This window comes from Dermacentor andersoni, chromosome 11 (genome assembly GCF_023375885.2).
Source record: "Dermacentor andersoni chromosome 11, qqDerAnde1_hic_scaffold, whole genome shotgun sequence".
NCBI lineage: Eukaryota > Metazoa > Arthropoda > Arachnida > Ixodida > Ixodidae > Dermacentor > Dermacentor andersoni.
In genome coordinates, this window is record NC_092824.1 from 99,559,891 (window position 1) to 99,587,548 (window position 27,658).

The 27,658-nt window shown below is 49.6% G+C and overlaps 2 protein-coding genes across 3 annotated transcripts in view; one reads left to right on the forward strand and one right to left on the reverse strand.

Moving 5' to 3' along the window:
- Positions 1-26,756, reverse strand: part of LOC126539142 (uncharacterized) — a 232,823-nt gene extending 206,067 nt beyond the window's left edge. The window contains exon 1 of the mRNA XM_072285451.1: positions 26,582-26,756. The gene's annotated coding sequence lies outside the window, so the exon portion shown is untranslated. The remainder of the gene's footprint in view (positions 1-26,581) is intronic.
- LOC126539143 (uncharacterized) overlaps positions 1-27,658 on the forward strand; it is a 127,442-nt gene that overhangs the window by 89,902 nt on the left and 9,882 nt on the right. Inside the window, exon 2 of one of the 2 annotated variants that reach the window (XR_007601240.3) lies at positions 23,987-24,035. The exons of the other annotated variant lie outside the window; for it this stretch is intronic. The gene's annotated coding sequence lies outside the window, so the exon portion shown is untranslated. The remainder of the gene's footprint in view (positions 1-23,986; positions 24,036-27,658) is intronic. 2 annotated transcript variants of the gene reach the window in all.

Consider the following 27,658-nt stretch of genomic DNA (forward strand, 5'->3'; position numbering starts at 1 on the left):
GTACTATCGTAATCTTGTAGTTTTCAGAGACAAGATGACCTCACTAAACGCTAGCATAATTTTCGGTGGCCATAACTCTAGAATGCATTGTTTTACTGGGCCCGCTTTGTCCTACAAAAAATAGAGACATCCGAGTACAAAATTTACGAGAACAGAGCTCTCAGTTCGATTCATTCACCTCACATCATTTCCTTTCATGCAAATAAGTTAACATTGTGGAGAACGCGGCAACACTTTGGTAGTCACCATTCCCAGTGTCATAATTATTTAAACAGTCAATGTATCAGTTCGATCTGCAGGTTCATAAGTGTGTACCGCTACAAAACCACAATATTATTTAGCGACGAAATGAATTCGAGAAGAACCAAAGAGCGTTAGCGTCTCTGAAAACAGACTTGCAACACTAGAAAAATACCACCAGGAGGCGCACCTTTAGAGAAACAACCGGCATGGCCTGCCTGCAGAAGCCGCAAGAAGCTGCCGAACCGCTTACGACGGCTTCTCAAGACGCCGAGGCAGGCTTGGTTGACTGATTAATTGGCTAATTATCAAATTAACTCAACTGTTCAACGCCCCGAAGCCCCACAGGTGCTGCGAGAGGCACCACGGCGGGAGAACGAGGCCGCTTCCTTTTTCAAATACCGAAGGTAGCGTCCTTTACTTCGAAGGCTAACCAAACTGCACGTTACGAAAGACCGACTGAGCGCTTGCGAAGCCACAGCAAAGCCATGTACATAATCATCTGGCGTGCGCGTGTGCGAGTTCGTTCACCGAGGCACTCGTAGAGCTTCGTTAACAAAACGAGCAGTGGGTGCATGACAAGCAGTCGGGACAGATGAAGGAACACTGAACAAGCAAAGTGCAGCGAGACTTTGTTCCATAAGGACTCTCTTCCATAAGGAGCCGTTGTAGTGGGAACGCAGGTGTCAGCTGCTCGGGAACGCTATTGTGCAATGCCCGAACGTACCTGTCGGCGCTCAGAGAGCCGCCCGCCCTATGCTGAACACTATAGCGCAAGCGCCTACACTCTCTGGTTGACTGAATACATTATAAGGCACTAAACTCGCGTCACCACTGCACTTGCTCATAGTCATTGATTGTAACTGGACATGGTGTGTTGGCGCATATAGGGAAATATGTTAGGCGTTTTGGTTACAAAGCACGAGGGACGAGAGCGTAAGTAGTCCTTCGTTGGCTCTCAGCCGTTATGAGATTTCAGCTGTTTCGTGAAATCATTGAAAGTGATCGTGACATCTGTGACTGACACTCCGCGACGATGCATAGTTGCGCATATAGCGCGACGTCTTCAGTCTAGAAAGATTGCACAGTGTGATCAGCAAACGCCAGCTGAAGTACTCGTTCCGTGTCTTGTCGTCCGTCGTCTTTCATGGCGCTCAGGATTGCTTTATCCTTTGAAAATGCACCTGCTCAACTAAAGGCACCGTTACCGTATACTGCTGTGCGCACAGCGAGAGGCAGAGTTCCTTCTTCATGTTTTACCTGGCTAGATCCGAATTGATTGCTGAGCACCTAACTGGCTTGTCCCGTCAAGCGTAGCAGATCGCCCTGCACGCAAGGAGAACGCAGGAGCCGGGAAGAAAAAGAAGAAAGAAAAATAAACGACGCAAGAATGCTCGAACGCGGGTGAAACCAATTCCGCGCGCGGGCTTCCGTCTGTCATAACCTGCGAAAACTTATGTGTCACGACGCGCGGCGGCGCCACATTCGGCTTCGCTAGGCTGGTGACGGGAACGTCAGGCGGCAAACGAGCCAGCGCCAGCCAGCGCAGGTGCGAAAAGCCACTCGTCTCTTCTGCAAGCTGCAAGCCAACAAGAGACCGAAAGCAGACTGGAAACGAAAAAAGTAAAAAAGAGATGAGTGATACCCAACATAGACCGCAACGGAGGGTACGCGTAGCAGCAGAAGTCGCCAGATGTCGCTTTTTCTGAGTGCATAAAACACTCCAGGTACGACACTAAGGCATTCAAGTGTTCTATTCTGAACTTCGGACAAGCCGAATCCATTAACGGAAAAAAAAGACAGAAAAGCGACAGAAAGGGGAACCAGTCTAAAGAGATCCATGGGCGAAGCCATGTCTTTGGAACGTCTCCCCTCTGCGCCCCCCGTCCCCACCCCCTCTCTTCCTTCCGCTTCATCCGCAATCTACTTTCCGACACTCCAGACCCTCTTTACGACACAGCTACCAGACGGCATTTCTCTGTCAGGCGTCGCCGGTGTTGCGGGGCTAATAAATTGCGCATGCAAATGGAGAAGCCCCCTCGTCTCCCAAGATTGAAAAATAAAATCACGCGCAAGCGCAAAAAAAAGAAAGAGAGAGAGGAAAGAAATGTAAGAACAGTAGATAAACTGTCGGGAGCTATAGACCTGCTCAGTCCGTTGGCGGCAGCAGGGGCTTGACGTTCCAGGCGCGTTCCAACGCCTCAAGCGAGCCGTGCCCAAACCCGCCGTCTCCTCAAGTACTCTATTTTTACGCCAGAGTGCGCCTCATTCCACCCTGCATCGCCCATCCCCCCCCCCCCCCCTAACGCCAACAAACTCTTGCTTCCGCAAGCTCCTTCACACCAACCCTTCGCAGGCACACAGAACCTTCCACTTTCGTTTACGGCGTCGTTAGGCGCAGAAGACCCAAAGGGGGGAAGAAAATGAGGACGGGGTAGGGGGAGTGCTAAGGGTAAAGGTAAACAACAAAAAATGCAAAGAACGAGCTCGGGATTGAGACGCCGCCGAACAGCGATTGGTCTTAGCGGTCGTAAATGGCTAACGAGGCAAGGTTATAAAAGAGAACGTGTGAGGCGTTCAATCGCTGCCTCTCTCTTGGCTGGCTAGAAAAACGAAAGACGGCGGTTGCACAAAAACTCGCTTTCTACAAGCCAGGCCCCTCCTTAAGGAGTCATTACACACGACAAAGGGGAAATAAGACAGTAGGGGGGCGGCGTTTGTTTTTCGCGCGTACACAGAGGGCGTTGCGCGCTAGCGTGCTGCCCCGTGATGCTGCCGAACACATACAGTCCGTAAAAACATTTGCACAGAATTTTACGAGAACGGGACGGGGGTCGTAGAAAAATTGTACGACGCGCAGGCGAAGGCCCGAAGAAGTGTTTGACGAGCGCTGTGCTCGTAGTACACGAAAAAGAAAGAAGCGCAGTCTGCGTGCGGAAGAGGCTAAGGCTTTTATCTAGAAACCTTAGACGAGGCATCCCAACGATGCCGCCTGACAGGCGTTCTTCGAAGCTTCGCAAGAGAGAAACGCAGCGCGCTTCCTTACGTCTCTGTGACGCCGCTCGAAGGGCACACAGGGAACATCCACAGAAAGCGAATGCGTCTGCTGTTCATCGAAAGCGTCTGCCGCTCGAGTTGTCTTCTGCATGTTCCAAAACTATCAGGTTCGCCGTGTTGAAGGCAGTCCGGATTTTATTTGTGACGCCCGTTGCATGTCGCCGTTGAGAGAACGAGCGTGGTGGCGCCAGCTACCACCCTGCTTCAAGGAGCACGCTCATGGAAGACGTCTCTGCGACTTGACACCACCTCGCTCCGAGAAGGCGCAGCAATGTAGCTTCCATAAGACGCATAAAAAGGCGTGACTACGTTTTCTTGCGCGCAGGAGGGCTACCCATCCGGTTTACCGAACGTTCTGTACAGGCACCAACCTTGTTTGAACAGCGACGTAGCCTGCATCGTTGTTCACTTCAATGCTGTCTTCGCTAAGGTGTCTCTGTCTCGCCGGCTTCTGGAACGAGGCTTATATGCATACGGTCGCTGTCCGATGTCTATAAAACCGTCTACGGCGAGTATTGCAACATGCAGCACGGCCATAATTGCACAACATCCTCACTCTTCCACCTGTCACTCTACCCCCAACTGCGCAATACCGGAGGTTTGCAACAGGCATCGCGAAGACGTACTAAAATCGACGAGTCGAACCCGTAGTTGGTTCTGAGTGGCTCTTTTTCACGAACTTCATCCCAGCTTGCGGGTTTCCGAAGGATTCGTTGCGTCAGTGAATGTTCCCGCGCTGCAGTGGATGCAGCTATACAGAAGGATAAGCGTGACAAATGAGAAGAAGAAAAAACATGAATGTGTTTCGTGCTATAAATATCGATGCGGCGGCCGCGTAGTAAGACGCTGCAACGCTGTTTCAACACTCGCTTTGCCGACCACCTTTGCGTCGCGAGAGGTGTGGACGAAGACCTCGCGAGCACACGCACGCGCGCGCTAAGAATACCGTTGCTGCTATACATCGTTGGTACATTTCCAGTCACGCATCGCACGTTAACCCTGCTACTTTTTCACGGCGCTCACTTTCTCAGCTTCGCCTTTGACTGAAGCGAAGCCAGAAACGGGAGCAAAGCGCGCGCACCCCAAACACCCCATCCCATACGCGAGTATAACGCCACCTGTAGAGGTCACCCGCGTACGAGACACGTTTTAAAATAGCGCCTAAACACGCCGTGCATCCCGTATATTTACCGTTCGTGTATACGCTCCCACGCCTCCAGCCTCTGAAAAAAAAAAAAAAAATCTAAATCTATTTATCTCAAGAAGCCATTCACTCGAGGTCATTGTTGGGGCCCCAACAGACCTGCCCAAGGTGTTTCTATTCGATGAGCTTACATAACCGAACGTTAGCGAGGCACCACGGAGGTATAGGAAGGGCTCGACCTCGTGATTCGCAGAAGCCGAAGAGGCACAGAAGGGCAGGGAGTGAACGAAAAAAAAAAAGACGTGCCTTAGCCGTCGAATGAACCTGACGGTGCGCGACTACACAGATAGACAAGAACGACTCGAAGCGATCGACGGACTTTGTTTAACCTACCCGCAGAATATGTGCAGGATCGCACGGTGGATCGCCTCACTTGAGCACCGTTCTGTTCTGTTATACTCGCGGGTCGACGTGAGCCATTGTCAGCGTCTCGATCGGAAACGTTAAACGACGTGTGAGGCAGGGAGCGAAAAAAAAATGCATGAAAAGGCGGTGGCCTTAGCCAATCCCCCTTCTTGCGTGTCTATAACAGGGACTCATTAGTGCCGCAAGGGTTACGGAGCGCCGCGACCGCGCGCTCAGCTACGTACGTCCCCGCGCTGCAGAATAAGCGGTGCGGAGTGCGGCGCGTCTTTCTCACACGTCACATAAAATGAGGGAGGGAGTAAGAAACAAGCCGTCCGCGTCTCCACAATGGAATGTAGAGAACGGCGCTGCACTACAGCTGGTAGAGCGGTAACTTACACTATAGAAGCGAGGCGTAAAGGCTTTTTACGATTCCCCTTCTGCGCAACTGGCGCCCCCCCCCCCCCCCCCCCCCGAGAGCTCGCTCCAAAATAGCATTACCGAGAATTCGACGCGCCCGATCGCCGATCGGCTCTGCCTTTATTTTACGTCATGCCAGCGCCCCTCCGCGTCTATGAGCCCCCGTCTCACTAAATCTGTGCGACGCTGCGAAACGTACGGGTCGCATTTGTCAATAAAAATAAAAAGGGGGGGGGGGAGGGGAGAAGAAAAACAAAAGAAAGAAAAGGCGGTAGCTATTTGCTCGCCGTCAAGCCAGTTCTTTACCTGTTGCACCTTAGCGTGAGGATCACAAGCCAATTAGCGGCTCGCAGTGAGCTGGCCTTTCTGCGAGCAATTTGCAAAAAAAAAAAAGAAAAAGGTTACCGAGTCAATAAAACAAAACAAAGGAGTGATGTTAGAAGACTTGCCTATGGCTTCAGCAGATGCACAAGTGCGTCGGTGCACCATCGATCAGTTTATCGTCTATCAATATTGATACGACTCTATGCCGTCACCCATCGCTTGAGACGAGTAGCAGGAGCTTCTGACTGCCTGAATATTTTTACTGTACTGTCTTAGGGATCGGCCCGCAAAAGAGGCTAGAAACGCATGCCCCATGCGGCAAAGTAGCATGGAAAAAACAGTTCCTAGTCGCGCTTTATCCCTTGTGTGCCTGTCGTTTCTGTCGTTATTGTTCGTGTTTCCTGCTGTATACGATCCTGCGCACTTTCAAAAACAACACGAACCAAAAAATATATAGCCCCACATATTGTTTTACGAACATTTCTTTTGCCGAAGCACGCGGCCGGTTTTCAAGCTCCTGGTTGGACGACGCGGCCCGTAGCCTTCACTGCACTGCACCGATTTCCCCCCCCCCCCCCCCGAGTCGGTGCTACAGCTATCAACTTCCCCTGCCTACCTGTTGTCGCGAAAACGTCGCATGGGACGACGCTGTTCGAGAGCTCGGAAGCCGAAGGGCCCCCTCTACACCCTAACATCGCGAAGAGAGGGGAGGGTAAGATCGCAGGCGACCGGGGACATGGCCGTAGGCTAAGGAACACGCGTAATCCGGGGACGGCGGACATAAATGAGGCGGGCAGGAGCCGGTTCAACTGGCGCCGATAAGGTCTACTGCCGCTACAAGGGGGGGCACAGAGCAGCCTACATACGATCGCAAAGCAGCGCCGGCTTGTTATTCTTTAACGACCCGGAGGAAATCGCGCCGAGTGCTGCTGTTGCTCGATGAGAGGACACAAGGCGCGCAGGACAAGGCAAACGGCGATTTATACGCTTTCTCCGTGTCGACGTTCTCGGGAGACGAGAGGTTCTTCGAGCGTGGCTTCATGCCTCGCGGACTCCGAATAAAGCTACGCCGGGATTTATACAGTTTCAGAAGACCATCGACCTAAGTGACTGTTTCTACAGACGTGATGTGCATCCTCACCACGATGAACCTCACTAACGTTGAATTCCAATGGCAGATCGCGAGCGCTCGGCCGGATCACAAACGGAGCGCGTCGTTCCGACTGAGATCACTCTCGTCAAATCAAGCGAGAGGGTACTAGACTAGAGGTGGATCGGGTGGGCCTCATCACCATCATCTGGATCATCCCGGCATTCCGTGCGTTCGTTTTTCTTTCCTGTGGGAATAATCGTCGCTGGACTTTGGAATTTACGGTGGCTGAGTCGGAGCTGTCACTATCCAGGAGCAGGAACAAAAACGCACGGCGCGACGTAGCGTACATGTTTTTCATGTCGTCCATAGCCGCCCGCGACCGGAAACAGGCGACCGTGACAGGAAGCAGAGGCGGGCGAAGGAAATACGTCACGCGGACTTCCGGTCAAATCTGCCGATTTCGGCGGAGCAAATACTTTTGCTCCGCAGAGCGATACGAAATCGGTCGCTGGTCCCAATCTGCCACTGGAACACACAACTCACGCTCTCATTGTGCCATTGGAATAGGATTGCTCCATACAAAGCAGAAAAACCCGATCTGGATCTACCACTGGAATTCAACATAGGTGTTTTTCACTCTCCTGTTGTTTTTATCCCGCTTCCCTTAAGCAGGGTCGCAAAACGGAGAGGGTGTCGTGCCCTCGACTTCGTATATACGGTCAGTCGCAGAATGCTTTCGGGGCGACGACATGGTCGCCCAACTATTCTGTTTGTTACTGTAACTCACTTATCATTGACCAACAAGTTATCCAAAAAGAAGAAGAAGCAGAAGTAGAAGAAAAGCTGCTATGCGCACATTTTTAACAGAAAATTTCAATTTGATGTCACTGCCTCTAAGCTCCTCCCAACGACCGCCATTTCGACGTGGCTCGCGTGACGTCAAGAAGTCTGTAGCGCATGACCCGAAACCACGCGCTACTTCCTAGGCGCTACTTTACGGCTGTTAACAACACCACCAACAAAAATGAGACAACGGCAGTGCAGCTTTGGCAAGATAGCTGTCTTAATACATACTAACTATTCATTATAACCATTCATTACTACATTCATTATTATAACCAACTTAGCCGCAGCGAAATTTCGTTGCCGTTGGTTTTGCAAGAGCTGCGGTACGCGAGACGCGAGGCGTCCTTCCTCGGCGTCCTTTAGGAGGAAGCAATGCAAACGCCGGCTGCCAGACGTAATCCGAAACGCGTCACTCTCCGCTCACTTTCACTGCTCGCCCCCACCTCGCTTCACTGGCTCCGCTCCGTGTATTACTGTTATCGCTCTTTATCTCTCGATCCTTACTCCCACTCCTTAGAAATATCACACCGCGTTTCGAAACTTCCCTCCACTATCGCAGGGTCTTACGTCCTGCTCGTCACAGGCTGTCGCGTCTCGCGCGCTTCCTGGTTAGCGCTTGATTGGCCGTGCCACTGGCGCCCAGTGGTTTGCGGCGGTCGTCTCCGCAACGCGCGGATCTCGTGTCGTCAAGGGGGGCCTCGGACGATAAGAGGGCAGCAGTTCCAGTGACGGAGATACGTGATGCCACGCTTGTGTTGATTTCCTCCTATCTTCTTTCCTTACAGATAAGCGTGCACTGCCTGAATGCCCGAGGGGGCAAACCAGGGTGCGGATCAAATTAAAGGCCGCGTGGCAAGTGATACCACGACTTCGGTGCTGGGCCTGCACAAGTAATGTTCTTAAGCAACTATGTATCTGCAACATTGCGCGGGACGCATTAGTGGACGGCTGTGGATCAATTTTGACCCCGTGCGTTTTTGTTGTGGCTTTTTTTTTTCAATTGCACCTATATCCCGTCGCTATATTGCGTCACTCCCATTACGACACAGCGGGCCATCGAACCCTCGACTTCGTGCCCAGCAGCGGGACGCCACGACGGCGGAGGCACAAGGGGGGTGGGCAATGTATACAAGTGCAAACACAGTCGCGTCCGCATTAAGAATAATGTAACCTTCGTTAATTGCGGTTCTACAAATGAAAGCACGATTATCAGGAGCAGCTGGGAAAGTCTTAACAGCATAAATTGGTGTCCTTTTTATCTGTCTATTTAGGACAAAAGCCCCTTTCTCCTAGCAATCTACACTTCGCGCAAGGCAACAGCTCACCCCCATCCCTCCCAGCAACATAAGGCTGCTAATCTCATCATGCCACACTATTGCCTTGGCACCCCATATGTAATAAACGATAGAGTACCTGCTCTACGCACTTCACAACTTTCTAAAAAAGTTTGCTTGTAATCTCAGTAAAAATACCACCGAGTAGTGGCGGGGAATAATGCACCTACAAACGAAGACAGTCCACAAAACAAGAGATGCCATTCTGGCGCCCCCCCAAAAAAGGATCTCTCTCTCTCTCTCTCTCTCTCTCTCTCTCTCTCTCTCTCTCTCTCTCTCTCTCTCTCTCTCTCTCTCTCTCTCTCTCACACACACACACACACACACACACACACACACACACACACACACACACACACACACACACACACACACACACACACACACACACACACACACACACCTATACATATCAGCCATGGACACACACGCACGTGTTGTTAACATCTGCTGAACACCTACGCCCAATAAAGGGGAAGAAGAGAGAGAGAGAAAGAGAGCCGTGAACCGTGGAGGCGCGAATAATCTTGAGGCGCCGTAAAACAGGAAGCCCGAGGTGTCAACGATCCGGAAAACTGGGCTGCGACGCGCCGACGACCTTGCCGAGGAAGAGCAATGTCAGGGGCGACGACGTTCGACGATGAAAAGAGAAAAAGACGGAAAAAAATAAAACTCTCGTGGAGCAGAAAATAGAAAAACGCGTTCAAAGCAAGTTGGCGGCGAGCCGCCTTCCGGAAGTAGCTTCCCGGCATCCCGTCCTCCCCTCACGCGGAAACGGAAGAGGCAGGCATTCGCCCTTCGCGGAATCGGATGCACGCATTCAGCGGTAGGAGGCGCGGCATGACACGGGACTTCTTCGGCGGAGGTTCCCACGCGTTCCGAGTAGATAGATACACGAACGTGGACTGACGACCGACCAGTTACGTCACGGCGTGCATCATGCGTGTCATGGTGACACTTCAGGGGATTTTTAATTCGGACGTAAACGCGCCCCTGCGCCAAGCTCGAATGAAAGTCATTATAAAGATTATTTCGATTGCATATATGTGCATGACACACTTGATTTCAGAATGAGTGAGCCTAGCTATAAGCAATTTCTGCACAATGCGATAGTCAACAGATTGTGAAGTTGAAAAAGGAATACCAGCGAAATACAAAGGACACGCACCCAAGGAAAATGTTTTAGACACGGAGGGACGCTGGACTTTCAACTGTTTCGCTGGTATCCCTTCTTCAAGTTCATCATGCACCAAAAGAGATTGCGCTAATGCACCTAAACAGACTGTCTTTGTACATGCATGGCTCTATACAGTTCTGTTCAATTTTGGTCATTGTGCATAGAGCATTATTGCAGGTTGCACATAAGAGTTCTACACGCCTACGAATAAAATTCTACACCAATACAAATGTCTATCGATTTTAAATACATTTTCATAAGGACAGACGGAAGTGTACGGTTATTCAACTGAGCGTACATCAAGGTCATCTTGAAGAGCGTTGGTACGACTAGCTGTTGCAAGGGCTGCTGGAACAGACTTATCGGCCGGACAGGACGCAAGGCAACGTGATCGCGCTCTACTCAGCGACGCTGAACTACCGGATCCTTGGGAGCCACGTTACATGCCTAGATGACCTCTCTGCCGCGGTATCAGCGTACTTACAGCAACCTCAATGCCGCGACACGTATTTACGACCAGCCTGACCGTCGGTGCTATGACCTGGGCCAACCTCTGCAACGATAGCAGGTATCGGCGGTGTTCGTCGTCGATACCGGGCCGCGCTCGAGGGGCGCTAAAACACTCGACACACACAGACACGATGACGGGTCGAGGGAAAGGCGTCACTCAGCACGGTAGCTCGTTCCGCCACATAACTCCCCGAGCACAGGTCCCGTAAAGCGAGAGCATAAATCAAAGCCGGCAGGGCAGGCGCCAGCTCGGCTTGGCTTGGCTTTTCCTCTATTCGACTCCGGGAGAAGGGTTACCGCTGCGTCGCGCGTCTGCAGACCTTCCAGAAGTGCGTCCTCTCTTCTTCCTACTTACTCGTTGTGTCGTGCACGGAACCCTTTTAAAAACGCTTTCCCCTCGTTTCCGCGGAAGCAGCACTTTCGCGACATCGGCGCAGCAGATAAGGCATCCCCTCAAGGCAACCACGTTCCCCGCTCCCCTGTCCCCCTGTACGCGCGCGAGCCACCTTTTCCGATGCCAATCGCTTCTCGAAATCTGTCGGGTCGCCGACTCCCCTTCGAGAAAGTTGTGCGCCACCACTGACCCCCCAGAGAACTTCGCAGTGGGGGTTAGCTTTATCGCCTTTGAAGCTGCATCCCTCTCGTCTCAGCCTTGTCTCGCTCGCCGAGACACGACATCTTGCGACTATGATGACGCTTGCGAACGATAGCCTATCTGCGGGAGACATTGCAGGCGGAAACCTGGAGCCACTTGCACGACGCATTTACACTGAGGAGTAAAAATTTAAAGGAAAATATTAAGTCCAGCTCGTCATTCGTAGCGAGAGCTGAACTTTTGTAAGCGAGAAAATGACAAAAATGAAAATGTTGTGGACTATGGTACCTCTCCTCTGACGTCAGCATTGACGTGTTTCGAAGAGCGCCACAGAGGAATGTCACGTGAAGATTACGTCAACTCGTCCGCGATGGCAGGGCTGTTCAAATTGAGGAGCAGCAGCGGAGCCTTTGGCGGCAATTTTCTAGGAAGTTCTACGAACAATTTATCGATCTGGTTCGGCTTGACATTTTCCCTTGGTGTCCCTTTAAACGAGGTGTTATGCCTCAATACAACGATGAGCTTTCCTTAGACGTTTTCCACGGGGCAGTCCTTTCATCAGCACGCACCCAGACGGCGCCGGGGCCCAACACAGACTGTGACGCGAAAACGAAGGAGCTCACTTCGAGGTGACAACTACCGCTCTACCTGAACTTGACCCTCACAAGCTAAACAATTTGACGAAAGGAGGTCAACGTCGACGGCTACCTTGGGTGCAGCGTCGACCTCGGCTTCCCACATGGTCACACGCTTGCGCCACATGCGGGAAGGAAGGCGACATCATGGCAGGGATTTTACGACCAATTCGACGCTTGTGATTCGCCGAGGTACAGTCATCAGATTCCTTAGTCTAGTTTGCTAGGGAAGACGGCTCTCTTAAAAGCGGACTCCTTTGGTGCAGTGAGGTGTGCAGACGTGTCCTGATGTTTAATATGCTGCTCCATGGAGTGGGTTTCCGTATCTGGAGCCAGTGTAAACAATGTAAAATAAACCCCTTTAATTCATTCCTATTACCGGACGTACTACACATCAATGTGGCTGGAGGATTCCCGGCGTAAACCCAACCCCGAGCCAAAACAGAGGGCAAACAGTGTTGCACCTTAGTGGCTCAGTTGCTATGACACTGTACTACTAATACCAATACGAGGCCGTGGGTGCAATTTAATTGTTGTCGAGCGACAACGATTAAAAAGCTTCGTGCAAGTGTCACTGCTTGGTCACTCAACAACTCGCGTAGACCGGTAATTTATAGCGTCGCTTGCGCGAAGCTTCGTGCCAGTAGGTAACTTTTGCTCACGCTTCGTGCTAGCGGCTCTCAAAGGTTACATGAACCGCGAACCCCCTTCTACTGTCGTTCAAAGTCTCGGTAGGAACCGAAAACAAGAATGGCGACCGACCAATGTTATGCGCCGTCGCGCGTTTTCTAACACGACAATGGACGGGGGAGACGCATGCATTATCACTGTGTCGACGACAGAAAGCCCTACCTTGAGTGGAAACAAGCAGGCAATGTTTCGACAACAGGTTATGTCACTGCTGTAAGGCCTCCATCTTACAAGCTGATCCTCGTCTACGGCAGCCCGGCTTTAGAAAAAAGTCTGCAATCGACTAAAGCTTTCGCTGGAATCAAGTTCGTTGTACATTTCGGTAGCGAGAAAGAGAGAAAACTCGTATACGTTAGTAAAGTAATCGAGAACTACAATCCACAGGCTCTCTAGTGTGCTGGACAAGGAAGAGCCGATCTACAGCCGAAAGCTCACTTCAGCAAGCATAATCGTTTCCGGCTCAAACACGAACTTCGGACTCAAAGCTTCCAGAGGGACCACTTGCCAACGCACGGCTACGACACCTCGTTCCTATAAGTTTGGAGCCTGGCACGGTGTTAGAACCAGGACAAGTCGAAAAATGACCAGCTGTCCTGTCTACGCTGCCTGAAGTGGGCGCCGTGCTGTCGTTCTTTCCTATATTGCATTCTTTACTCGGGGCTCCACTGGCAGATATGTTGCCGCACGGATAATGCGTTAGCCCGCTGCCGTAGCAGTGTCGGTTTGGAAAGCAATGCGGCTGCGTCGGTTCTGCCATAACGGAAGAGATTTCACTCAACGTTCGTTTTGACCGGGACGGTCACACGCACAAACCTACCTCGCGGTTCGGTTCGTCGTCTGCTCGAAAACGCCCTGCCAAGAAACGCGGCGATACCACGACGCTCACAGTAGCGAGAGAGCTGGGGGGAAAAAATTGTTTCGTTCTCCACGCTTCCTCCTCTCCAGGTGGCTGCCCACTTCCCTTTGCCTCCCTTCACCACCACGGACGTCAGAGCAAGTGCACCCGCTGCCAGCGGGGATCGTGAACCGCTCGACCTTGGCCGCCGCCGCAGGGACGGAGCAAGGCACGCACCGCGACGACGCTGGCCTCTCTCTCTCTCTCTCCGCCACGCGCACCCTCTCCATGACTGCACCCCCAGCCAAACAAGCGCCACAACCAGGGCACAGCAAGCTACGGCAGTTAAGCGTCACCCCCGGCGGCAGTGGTGGTGGTGGTGGCCATTTAAATAACTGCCGCAATATAAAACGCGCGACGAGCACGGAGACTGGGAGGAGGGGACGACGTCGCGTCGCCGGCGGCGGCTCCTGGCGCCGAATTGAGGGGGCTCTCCCTCGACACCGCGGCGTCGCCTGTGGGATGGTTTCTTTTCGCGCCTCCGTGCGGTTCGAGTCCGTCCTCGCCGGGCGCTGGCGGCCGGCCGCGAGAGTCGGTTTGCATCACAGCATAAGAGCCGGCGGCAGCAGCAGCGTGGCGTGCGACATGGACGCCGGAAGGCAGAGTTCTTTAATGACTCCACTTGCGAAACTCCCACCCCCATTTCGAGATCTCGGTGGAGGTCTTCGCGCGATACGGGCTTCGGCGAACTTGCGAACGTGCGCGGCATCTGCGAGAAACGGCCAAGGATGCGTAGTGGTGTACAATCCGTGTCGCCGATTGGCGTGCCTGATTGGTTCGTTTGTCGACAGACGATAACAGCACTATTTACGGAAGGACCGGAGGACCAGTGTAGTGACACCGGTGCAGAAGTGAAAGCTGCACACGCATATCTTATTATTTATTAGTGACATTTGTTGGTCATGTTATTAGTCATACCATAAGAAAGGAACAAAGGAAAGCACCAAGGGCCTAAGGTTTCCTATGATATGACTATATGCATGTCTAGAGAGAGAAATCTGCCAGTGAAAATTGCGACCTCGTGTGGTCGTTTTCATCGACGATTAAAAACATTATGCTGACGAAGGTCATACCACGAACAAGGCATTTTAGAGTGCAGTAGTAAAGACATATTCGTACATAACGCACACCTTGTGCTTCCCTACAATTTTTCGTATATCCTGGTACGTTAACTTTCACATTCACCCGCTAAGATTAACGCTGCGTCGTCACTGATGGTGGCGCAGTGCTGTATAGGTATTTACGATACGAGTAGCGCGGCGTATTCCGACGTATTTCACAGTACTAGCACGTTCAAAATTGTAGGAGTCCCGAGAGAAAAGATTGAAGGCCAACTTTCGCGTTGCCACGCGGCAATTCAGAAACGGAATGGATTATGTGTGTGCCTCGCCGTGCATGATAGAATACACTTACAAGCAAAGGATCACGGGAGTTACGAGGTACAACGTGAAGCGGTCATAAAATGGCGAGAACTATTACTTCTTTGTCTGTCGGTCAACACACGAAATGCCATTAGAACATTAATGTAAAAGCCCGTGCACTGACGTGAATATCCTGCGAAGAGAATACTTATCATCCTCCCTTCACGTGTTTTTCTTACCCAGCCCAAGCCTGTAATCGGTCAGACAGGACTTTAGAATCACGCGCGATAAGGACGCGAAATCTTATGGGCACAGATGAAAAAAAAGAAGAAGAAGGTTTTCAGGAGTTCTCTATTTATCGGGGAGTTTTTTCAGACTGGGAATCCCGTACGGTGCGGTTTCCGAGCATCGCGCTTGCCTTTAACCATGGGCAGTGGCACCCCTGAACACGTACCTTCTCCGCTAGCTAGCTGCTGTTCCTGGTCAGCTATCACCAATCTTCTGCTCTCCCCATCTCTATCTCTCACGCATTATTTCTTCCCTTGAATAGCAGCACTTGGCGTCTCTCTCTCCCTCCCCACTGAGGACGCTGATCGCTCCTGCTGGACGACAGTACGTCGCTTGCATTTTGAGTCCCTATTCATTATGCCTCACCAAGTCGCACTAACGGCCAATAACCCTTACGAGCACAGAAGTACACGCGCTCGCAAAGAGAAACAAACAGCGACGAAACAGACGGACACCCGTGGAACAGAAGGCAATGTTCGACCGGGGAGTCGACCTCCCGTCCAATAAGGCAGTCCAGTCGAGCGACGCCCACTAAAACCAGCCGCTCGAGAAGAAAAAAGAAGGCATAACAGAACGAGGAGAAACAAAAAATATCTAAAAATGAGAGAGAGAGAGAGAGAGAGAGAGAGAGAGAGAGAGAGAGAGAGAGAGAGAGAGAGAGAGAGAGAGGGAGGGGAGGGGAGGGGTTAGGGGCAGGCGGCACGATGTCGGGTAGCATGGACCTAACGAGGTCTCCAAGTCACGTCCCTAGCGTTGCCACCAACCGTGCGATCACGGAGCGGCTCAACTTCGATGATGCCATGCCGGTCGGTCGGTAGGGGCAGCCGAGAGGCAAGGGTATATATACACTTAGAATACATGATGTCGACGCCAGGCCGGCTCGCAGCGTTGTCATGGTAACGGCCGCAAGCCGCCGAAAATGAGACGGCCCCGAGCCCAGACGGCTACGGTTCCCTCATGCTCCGCTCTTCCAACACACAGCTTCGTTCCACTGTTGCGAAAGGTCCGCCACGCGGGCTCACGCTTACAAAAGCACTCACGCTGACCGGTACACAGCTCGGAGCTCAACAAATTGCGTTAAGCCGCGTTAGCGAAAGAAATTAATGTCCCGGTTACTGCAGCCCGCACCAACTGTGATGTTAAGCTGTGAACGTCAGTTACAGCCTACTGCAATTAGGCCCAGGTATAGTAAAAAAAGAAAAAGAAAGAAAGAAAAACGAAAGCAGCACCCATACGTGAATGTTACCAAGAATAACAAAAAACGGCCGATTTTTTTCCCCCGTGATAATCAGCAATGTCACCACAGGCCGTAACTGCGGTTCAGCTTAACCTAGTTAGCGTACCCTTGTAACTAGGGTACAACCGGGGCCCCTTGGACGACCGAATGGCAAATAGCCGTCTGTTTCTCAATCACAGAGGGCGCACGTCTGTTAGCTCCCAAAAGACAACACGCAAGAGATGACACGAACGCAAAGCAGGATTTAGCAGACGACGACGCCAGTGTAGAAATCCAGAAGTCTCGAAGAAGCCACGGGTATTTCCTTTTATGCACGAACGAACTGGACCTATCTTGCTGGTCGGAGCTACATGAAGTTAAAGAGAAAGGATCGCCACGGATCAAGAAGTTACGCAATGGGCTGCCGTCAACCAGGCGGACAGAGAACCGTCGCCGGAGAGCGGCGGCGGCGGCTACTTTCGCCGCAAGTTATTCCGCTTCCTCAAGCGGGAAACTTTCATATCAGCGCCATCTTGGTTCATCCACTCAAGTACTCAATTCCGGGAGACGATCTTCTTTTTTTTTAGCTTTTTGACGACGTTCCCTTTGGAATCATCTGTTCAGCGAATACAGTTCGTTCGTTCGACGCATTCCCGCGTATGATGCGCTGGATCGACTCAATACTTCTTTTTCTCAAGTGCATTCGGGCTTTCTAAGAGGGAGCGCAGTTTCTTGTACCACCGACAAGCGTATGGACAGTCTTGCGAATCAGCTCTCTCAGCCGGAAAAATATATATGCATATATCAAAGAAAATCCCAGATGCGGAGTGTAGGCGGGAAGCAAGAAACGAAGCTGACGCCAAAACGTCCTCAATAGCACAGATAGGTGCGAGAAAACTAGTCATCTGACCATTGACGTCACCTTTCGTCTCCAGTATAGCAACAGTCGTGTATTGTCAACGAATATATATATATATATATATATATATATGAGGCACTGCTGTCGTGGTGCTTAGCTGGATAATTTTCCACTTGCGGAACTTTTTTGTTTTGCCCTCCTTAATGGTTTATTCTTCTTTCTTTATTTTTTCTCTTTCTTCTTTATAAGAAAGTTTGGAACAACTTCACGTTGTTACACATGCTACGACCACTCCAAGGCACATTTCCTACAGTGCCCCTTAAACACAGATACGCGCGATGATAAAACTAAACTAGCTGTCGCAGAATGTCAATCCACAATTTTGCTCAAGAATTTCACAACCAAAAACTGCACCTCTCGACATTTACATGACGTGTAGTTTTCGTAGCAATCATTGGCATAACATGTTTGCGACTCTCGGAGCATGCTAATGACCGTACCGAAATGACACGCATATATTGTGAGAGGCTTAGGAAGTAGCTTCTTCCTGCTCCACTCATCATCAACAGCACCCCTGGTGCCGCTGGAGTGCAATGACCACGCCCAGCTAATCCCAATCACACCTACCCCGCTTCTGTCCACTTCCTCTAGTACCTGTAAGCTTCACAATCTTATCAGTATCTGCCGCCCTCAACAGAATTTATTTCTCATCTTTGGCGCCAAGTCTGTTACTATACAACCGTCATACTATAACCATGATAAGACGTGTTACTATAACCCTCTGTTATCAGTTCTAGGCAGTACATAATCCGCCGCACTTCAATCTCTCCGCTTAATCTCAACTAGAATTTCACTTACGCTTGTTTTCTCTCTGACGCATACCCCCGTCTGCATGTCGAATTTGCGCCTGTCAATTTTTTTTTTTTTCGGTTTCGCCGCTTGTCGCGTAGTCCTTATTGCAACGACAACACTTCAGACGCAATCCTTGCTGCTACAACGTTGCGTACGGCTCATTAGCAACCCGCGTGTGCTCTCTAATCAGCACTGCCATCTTCTTATATATAATAAATGTTAATACGCCTGCCATTTTCATTTCCGTCGATCGCTGCGTAGTCCTCATAGCTATGACATCACTTATCGCAGGTAAGTAAGCAGTGATGCCCCTGTACTGCACACATTTGCAGCGAAGTAATGGTTGTTGCGAAAAAACTGCGCTTCCCGTCTTGGTTTCGTTTGAACCACATGCCCATCACGCAGCCATGACATTAGAGAGCTTTAGTTTAGGGGACGCAAGCGGCTTGCGTACGCAAGGACTAGGGGCGACGGTTCTGCGCATGCGCAGACACAGACGTAGGGGTGTGCGCATGCGCAGAACCGTCGCCCCTAGTCCTTGCGTACGCAAGCCGCTTGCGTCCCTTAAACTAAAACTCTCTATTGCCAGCGACGGTTTCAACCGCGTCGTCTCAACGCACGCACTACGCCGCAACGAAGGCGCGCAGAGCGTATAGTACGTCACGACCTATATCCGTGAGCGCGACAAGGGCCGTGAAACCAAACTTCCGGTGTCCTTTGTCTTCCTCGTTTCAACGCACGTGTCACGCCGGGAATTTTCTGTTTCTACGCGAGAAACACGGCATAACCTTGCCACCTTGTTTCCTATTTTGCTTTTGTTTCCCGAATAGCTTCGTTTTCCGCCCGCCCGTATGTGTTGCACTGCAGCAGGAAAAAGTAACAGGAAATGCAACGTCGCGCCGCCACGGTAAGCTACAAACAAACAAAAGACGCCAGTATGTGCTATCCCAATTGATTATCCGCGTACACCATGCTGATTGATTGATTGACTGATTGGTCGATTGGGTCTTGTCGTCTCGAAGCAACGCAAGGGATACGAGTGCAGCTCTTCAATTAATTCGTGTGCACCTGGCCGTTGTATTAAAGTTCAAAAGAGCGAAACAGTGAGGCGACGATATTACGCATCGCGACGTTTACATACCGTACAGACTCGTGTAAGGGCCGCACCCACAACTTGGCAGCCCAAAATTTGGAGAAAGGAGAATTCTAGCGGAGAAGCAATGGTGTTCGGCAGCCCGATGCCGCGCGCATGCGTTGGCGAATTTTCCTGCGCTGCGTACTTTCGCTTACCGCTACTAGATGGCGAGGGCTCCGCGCGGATGCAATGGTATGTACAGTCGCGGACAGAATAAAATGGACCACGGTATCTCCGAAAACGTTCAATTCCCGAGCAGCCTGTAGCAGTAACCAGTAAAACTGCCCACGGCAACGTTGTTAGCATATTCTAGTCGAGGTCCAAAATGCAAATACCAGGTTGCGTTGTGAGGTTGCGTAGATATTCAGCTTTTTCTTAGATTTCATGGTCCGTAATATTCTGTCCGCGACTGTACATCCGGGGGATACGGAGTGCGCTCAAGCCGCCGGCTACGCGGGCACCATTTTGACCAAAAGGTTCGGTCCCGTGTAAGGGCCGCGCCTCGTCATAATTGTGAAAAAAGGTGCCGCCCCTACAAAAGTCTATACGGTAGTTGTTGCATGACAAAAGCTAGACCACCATTAAACCACAGTTCGTGTGACCTTACGCGATACTGATTCATCATCACCCGTTCCGTATATTTCGCGCAACTCTTCCCGTTTCAAGTCAACACGCTACAGCACGCCAGACGGCATGCACGCCACAGCCAGCTGATTTGCACGAAAAAAAGCACATTCACCGCGGAACGCTCGCCACCGATTGAATAAAGCGGCTCCCTTTGCGGAAATTTTGGCACAAAAGCTCCCAACTAATACAGGCCCGTCAAAGCGGCCCTGTGGTCGACAAACAGGGGTGGAGGGGGGGGCGTGAAGAGAGAGGTATGGAGCGACGCCTAACCGCAGAAACGTGGCTCATGCCAAAGACGGGGGATCGCTCATTACCCGGAACTCGCATCATTCCAGTTCAGAGAGGACACGCAAGTGGCGCCTGAAAGGAGCGATGGGCGAGGGAGGTGAAATGATGGGCGCGCAGACATTTGGCCCGGCGGGCTGTTTCCCGCCATCGCGATACCACAACACCTGTGGCAGATTTTCGTATAGAACTACAGGTGCCACGGATTCCCGCTTTCCTTTCGCCACGCCCTGCAAACCACACGCGAACTCCCAGACTGCACATGAGCAAAAAACAGGCACCCAACGTAGGCGGACAGTGTTTTCCTTTCGTTCGTTTGATGACGCTAGTGCCCGGAAGTAGTTTAAGCCATGCCGCATTTCCGCACCAGGCTAAGCCTCTGCCGTTTTCTGCACACTTCAGATGCTTAGGCTAAGAGTCGCGTGTATACGTCTTTACGTGCGCTTAATGCGACGCACTTCGTCTCTGGACTGTGAGCTACGTGGATGGATCTATAGAGTCAGGTGATATGTGACTGCCATCATTACTGTGAAGACTGAGTGTTTGATGCTCTTGCCAGTCTACACAGCTGACCGTTGTCAGAGGTCACTATAGTGGGCTCTTGGTGTCACTAAATTCAGTTTTGAGCCATCTATGCCTTACTTAACTTTTTAAAAATAATGCGCCTAAGCTCTAGGCTATGATGTGTTTGGCCGCATCCCTCCCTCCTCATTGTGACCCATCGTCTCCCTCTGTCTATCTCTCTTTCCCTTTAATCAGCACAGGGTGGCTGGCTATACAGAGGAATAATCATATGAAGCCAAGGAAGGCATAGGGTAAATTATTGCTTTGATTGAAATATAAGAATGATAAAGGGAAAATACACTAAAGAGATTATGCAGGTACAATGCACATTTGGAATCAAAATCAGGTGTAAACTGTCATGCACAGCTTGCACAGACCTTAATTGCAGTATGAGCCAATTAGAGCAATATTTCTTCACTTCTGGTAAAAAATCTTATATAGGGTTCAAAAGTATACATCTGCAGCACCTCAGTTTCCGCAAGACTACATGCAACAATAAAGAAATGATGACACAACATACATAGAGCTCTGTACCACGTTCTAAGAACCTTCTTATAATGGAGTAATTGTGGACAAGCAAGAACATGAAAAGGGACACCGATCACCAGCCTTATGCTGTTCCTCACATTCGCCCGCGTTTCACACAAGCATTTTGTATTTGAAGAACACAGTTGCAGGCAAATTAAAGTGAACTTATGCCACAGAAAGCCTCAAGGAGAACTCAGTGGTGGTTCCCTGTCAACTCTCTTTCTTCATGGAGCTCAACCAAACCAGAAAGTATTCCAACTGAAGAATTCTGCACCAGTGTTTCAATCTGCTGCCTGTAACCTTCCGTAAGAAAGTTAAAGCGAAATCCCTTTTGAAGATTAGTTTTAGGATTACTCCGAAGCTCTCAAATCATCTTTTACCCTACCTGCATTCAACGTTACAAGCAGAGAGACAAAGATTTGTTTACAGACTAGTTACATAGTATGGCGCAGCAGTCAAGACAGCAGACCGCCTACCCTAAAAGACCTTGTCCCTCACAATGACTAGCACCGTCGTCGCTGGACCCGCAGCACTGTGCGGCAAGTAGGTTTAAAAGTATTAAACATGAAAGAAACGCAAATTTTACTGGCACCATTACATGGAATGTTATAGTATTCGAAGCCTTATAAACAAACTAATGCTTAGGCTAATATCCCTACATACCCAGCTCCTTTCTCAGTCATCATAATCGATTACGACAGGCAATCATGAAAGTTACATTTTGTAAAGCGTGGTAATTTTAGGCGTCGGCAAAATAAGTGAAATAAAATGTCATGACTTAGAACCACAAAATAGTTTCTGCCACAGGGCTTTCTTAAACATACTCATTTAAAGTTATTGCACCAGTGGGATAAGCAGAAGATCCACATGCCGCAAGCTTTAATTGCCCCATTAAGCCATGCCAACTGCCAGATACGAAGCCTTGACCACGGGAGGTGCTAAACGTAGCCATATGCATCAAGTAGCCAAAGCTCTTTCCTCAAGGTCCCCTTCACGCAAAACAAAAGACACCAAGCAGTCAGCAGGAACACTTGCCTGTAAAGGCAAATGGGCATTTTGTGCAACTCGCAAACTTCCTCCTTGGCTAAACACTAAAGCAGTCCCTTGCCTTAATTACAGTGACGTCATATGCGCCTGCTATGTGCTATGAAACGCTATCCAGAGTTTTATTATTCTGCTCCAACTTGTGGACTGTCCCACAATGAGCTATCCTGCTATACAAGCTGGATATTAACATTCAAGCCATGCAAGAAAAGACTCCTTACATGAAGTTCAACTACATCCCTTTCTAGGACATGAATTAATATTGCAGTAATTGCAACTCCCAGAAGTGGTTGAGAATGTGCAATTTCTCCTCCTCTGCTAAGACAGAAGAAATTGAAAAAGAAAGAAAATACATGTGCAACTGTTACAAAGCTCAATGCAAGCAGTGCTGGTGAAGGCTACCTGCCACTTCTCTCTACGTATTTGTGCTCTCCTAATTCAAGACTGGCGCTAACTTTGAAAGTTATCAACAACCATGCGTGTCGTCTGTGTTTTTCTACTGTCCTGTTTCTGATGCGCTACACCTTTTGCTTTCATCATGATATACCAACAAGCCCAACATGCAACTTTAGACAAAATGGAAGCTTTTAAGATACTTCACTGCAAATTAGTGGCTGACGTGATGACATCTTTTTCCTGCAACGGAATTGAGAGGGTGCACGTGCATAACTTAGCTTGCTTTCAGAAAGCAGAGAAGCCGGCATCAACGTTTGACCTGTTTGGCTTTGATGCCCCCCGAGTCAACAAATCATTGGCACCTCGACAATAATACAGATTCCAAGCACTCATCAAAAGACCCAGTCATCCCAATCCGCGCTAAAGAGCAATGCTGCCGACAACATCCAATACGGCTAGAGCAGCAGAAATGGATGTGTGATACGAGTAGAGGCACCTTCATCATCACCATCAGCCTATTTTGTGTCCACTGCAGGACAAAGGCCTCTCACTGCAATCTGCGATTCTGTCTTGACCGCTGTCTTGCGCTAGCCAATTTCAACTTGTGTGTGCAAATTTCCTACTTTCATCACTCCACCTAGTTTTCTGCCATCCTCGACTGTGCTTCCCTTCCCTAGGCACCCATTCTGTAACTCTAATGTTTAGTAGAAGCACTTTACATCTAATTAAAATATTGGAGGGGACCAACCAATGTAATCATACAAATACCTTTCCTAAGGGAATTCTCTTTCAGAGGCAATTGGCAACGTGTGGTTCCTATAAAGAAGGATGTGCTCCTCTACATATACATCTCCTTCATATGCTAATTTTATGTGTGTTGAAACATTCTGTTTCAACACATTTCTTGCATCGTCAGCATTTTCAAAATAGGAAACAGCATTAAGAACCTTGCATGTTTTAGTGATACTTGTGTCTGTTTACAGATCTCAACTTTAAAAAATTCTTGAGATTTCAAAACCTCACGTCCAATCATGCTTCAATGCTTGCTCACTACAAACCACTACAGTCAGAAACAGCAAAAATGAAGAGAACTACCTGACGACATAGTGGCATCTCAGCAAAAATACAAACGTTTATCCTTGTGTCTTGACAAACTCAGCATATAATAATAACCCTGGAGCACAAGTCAAGTTATAAGTGTCTAAGGTGCATGAAAAACATTTTATGAAGTGTTATTTTAATTGTGGCCTCTCATTTTGAGGCTGTTCTTGGTGCACTGAATTGCGCATGCAGAATCTGAAGGGGATTCATCGTAATGCTTACAGTGCTCAAAAACAATTTTGTAATTTATTAGCTGTCCCGCATGGGTACAAAAATGCTGTTCTTTCATTAATGCCATAAGTTGCCTAATGACATTTCTTTTGGCAGACTTTTGACACATCCAAATTTAATGACATTCGATGCAGGCATGTTGATGACAGCATCTCCTGAAATGAGCACTTGGAACGTTGTAAGGTAAGAGCAAGACGTAAGGTAAGAATAAGGTACTGAATAAAATATAAATGCATTTACAAGTTTAATTTCCCTTCAGGAATAGTGAAATTTAAAAACACGCATCTTATGGTGTCATTAGATTTAGTTTGTTGCTGTCTTCTACGTTTCAACCAACCATCAAACATAGTAACTTTGGCCATTGCATGTCGAATCCGAAGCCCAAAAGCAATATGGTGCATGCCCCATCAAAGCAGTTCCAACACCGACCTGAGGAAGTTTGCTGACTGCAACTCCTTGCAGGAGCATTGTCCTGGAAAATTATGTATAAATTATTTTTTGCACGATAGAGGCTGTTTCAAATACTTGGATTATGTTTCACCGGGCAAGCTATGGCGTCGAGAGTATGCAATGCTCAGTCAAATGAGTTCTGGCGAACACATTAGATAGCAAATGACACTAAGGCAAATAAATGGCCTTAGGTTTTGTCCATGTCGCATCACACGAGAGGCATTAAAATTTAAGGCATTAACACGTTAATGCCATTTTTTGCACCCGTATACCGCTGGCATAATGTAATGGCCTGCCACCACCGAACAGTGGTTGTACCTAACCAGAATAAGCAGCCCTGAACTGCCATGGCATGCTCTCTTGAAGAATGCTTCAGAAGCTAGCACATGAATTTACACACAAACAGTGACTGCTCCCTTCCTACCAAACGAGATGATAAAGAAGCCGGTTATTGCATTCAATGTCAATGTCGCGAACATCACAATCAACACTATTTGTTTTGACTAGTAGTGCATGTCCAATTGAGAGGACAGGAACAAGCAACCAGGAGTGAGCACTGTGGCCTGCCTAACATAAACAGCAATGTCAATGCCAAAATCAAGTGGCACTTTTATGCACTGTTGATGTTTACGCCGGTCACGCTCTGGAAAGTGACTCAATGACGGTCACAGAAGGGAATTATTTCAATTACTCTAATCAGAGTTGGCTAAACATGGATTCATTATGCAACAGACACCGCACAGGGCAGTTGAGATGATGACTTCAGTAGCCCAACTGTAAATATCCACACACTCGATGTAAAACACCACGATAACCACAGGCCACTTCAGCGCTTATCTTGGCCCTTACGCTCGAGGGCTTCTCGAAGTGGTCGCCATTCTATAGCAGTCGATTTGTAATCTTGTCTAGCCGGTGTCTGCGGCGTGCGCCAGAACCAAAATACACATAACGGTGATAACACAATGACACGCGCCGAACCATTCAAGTTGGGAGAAGAAGGTTGGGAGAAGAAAGAATGTACTAGAGAAGCACCCTAGAAGAAAGTCCCCCTCCTGGGGCGAGGTTACAATGCCCCGCTAGACGTAACAGCGTTACGCAAGACCGATCACTTGTCGCCTACGATACACAATGCCCCAAAGGCCGAACTCCGCGCGACCGCGCATCGCCCGACGTTGACACACTGTAGCCGACAATTGGACACGGAACACAAAGCGAGCGCCCACTTTTGTGGCGCATCAATCACGCAGGAAGTACCGTTTGTGTTGTTTGATATGGGCTCCGTTGCGTGGAAGCCCCTTGCCGTAGCGACGGCATGTCGTAGCAGCACGTACGGTTCCTAAACGACAATTCAAGCCCATCACAGGAACGCTATTCACGAGGTGGCCACGAAGTCTACCGTTCCTGAACGCCCGCATCTGTGACCGCACAACGCATGGATGTCGTCGTGTTGTTAATGCGGGCGTAATAATGCTACATAATGCTTTGCCGAGATTAAGGCGCCGATGTTTCGCATGGGTGATGACGGTCTGCTCCCGATTATTTCTGACAAGCAGAGCTTTTTTGACGTGATCCGGTATCTCTGTGCTCAGTTATTTCAGCATTCCGCCCCCATTGTGGCTATGCGAGCATGCGTTGGTTGAATACGAAGCGTTACGTTATCAAAAACTACCTGCCCAGCGCTTGAGATTGCTCTCAATTGGACGTATTAATCGTCGACGCAGGAAAGCTTTTATTGTTGGGTTAAACAGACGCTACAAAGCGCAAGCGATCGCGTGAGAAACAGCGCAGAGGAGACTGACGGCGCAGCCTGAGCTGTCCGAGCTCATCAACAAAACGAACAAGGTGAACGTTTCGGGCTAGTGACAAGACTTTAAAATCTGAGAGAACCGTTCTCAACAAAGATCAGGTTTCGTACTCAAAGAAAATTACGCGATATATAGCAACAGCTCGCCTAAGGAAAACCAAAATTCTCTCGCAAGGAGCGCACTACGCCGAAGCATTGCCTCCCCCGCAATGACAGGCCGTATTTAATCAATAGCGCGGCCGAAGGAGTGTACAAGATGCGCTGACACTGGGTCAAAACTTCAGCCCCAGCAAGGTCGGCGACTTTCAACACACGTAAATACCAGGACCACACCACTGCAGGGTGCGAAGGAAATGCCGTGATTGACATTAGGCCTAGTTGAGCCCCTGGGATCCCATGGCGCGAGCAAGTGCAACGCGATAGCGCTCTCGAACGAAAGCGCGCGGATCATAAACAAGCAGCCGAACGAACTCACCGATCGGAGTTCGGTCAGTACTCCTCGGGCACAGAATTGGCACCGTGGGTCAATTCAGTTCACAACACACGCAAAAAATATTGACGGCGCACATTTCCTGAGCACACAGACAAGCAAACGGGGGTTTTCTTTAGCTCAACGCCGGAGCCATTTCCAAGAAACCACCACGAAAGTAACGAAAGTTACCCGGCGACGTCACGTATCCTCGGCCCCATATGCCTAACGGCAACATTGCCGAGCGCGGCAATGGTGGCGCCATCTATGTACGTTGGCTGAAACGAATGAAAGGCGTTGACCCTGACCAGGGCGACTGACGCAGTGGTGAATTGTGAAACCCTGTCGAGATAGCAGTTGTAGCTAGTTCTTTATTACGTGGTTGTAGTTGCACTGCTCCACATAAGCTGCAGTCATTTTATGTGCGGCGCAGTTTGTCCAGCGCTTTTATACACAGAGACGTTGAGTTAAGCTTCATGCGTCGTTTCCCGAATAAAACTATGGATAGTTCGTCTTCTAATCGTGAAATATTGTTTGATGGGTGTGACGATCATTACAAAGATGTCTAGAAAGTCAACAGATATATTGAGGTATGTATTTCAGCGCTACAGTTGAAATTAAACGTGAGAAGAGACGAAACATCAGCCACAATTCAACTAATATGTTTTAAAAGGTCGGTCGCAGAACAGCGAACTGCATGGCGTACGTCTGAGCCCGCCTTTCTTTCTTTTTCCTTTTTTTTTTCTTGCCAACACGTAAGACACACCCTGCGTTCTCACAAGCGCACGTACCCGTTGAATGATCCAAATTGCGCTTGATGGTTCCCAGAAACGTGTCTCTCTACAGGCGCTTTCCGAAAGCCCCCAATGAGCGTTTACCGAAGCACCAAGCTCATAGAGCGCCATATCACGCGATCGTTGCGAGAAAATCTGCGTAGGGCTGCGTGCCGAGAAAAGAAAAAAAAAAGAACAGAGAGGCTAGACCGCCTTGGAGAAACTTCACATGAAACTGTCTCTCGCGCGTATGCATCGACATTGCGCTGTATATTGTGGTTGGCGTCGACTCGCGCATTTCACGCAGTGT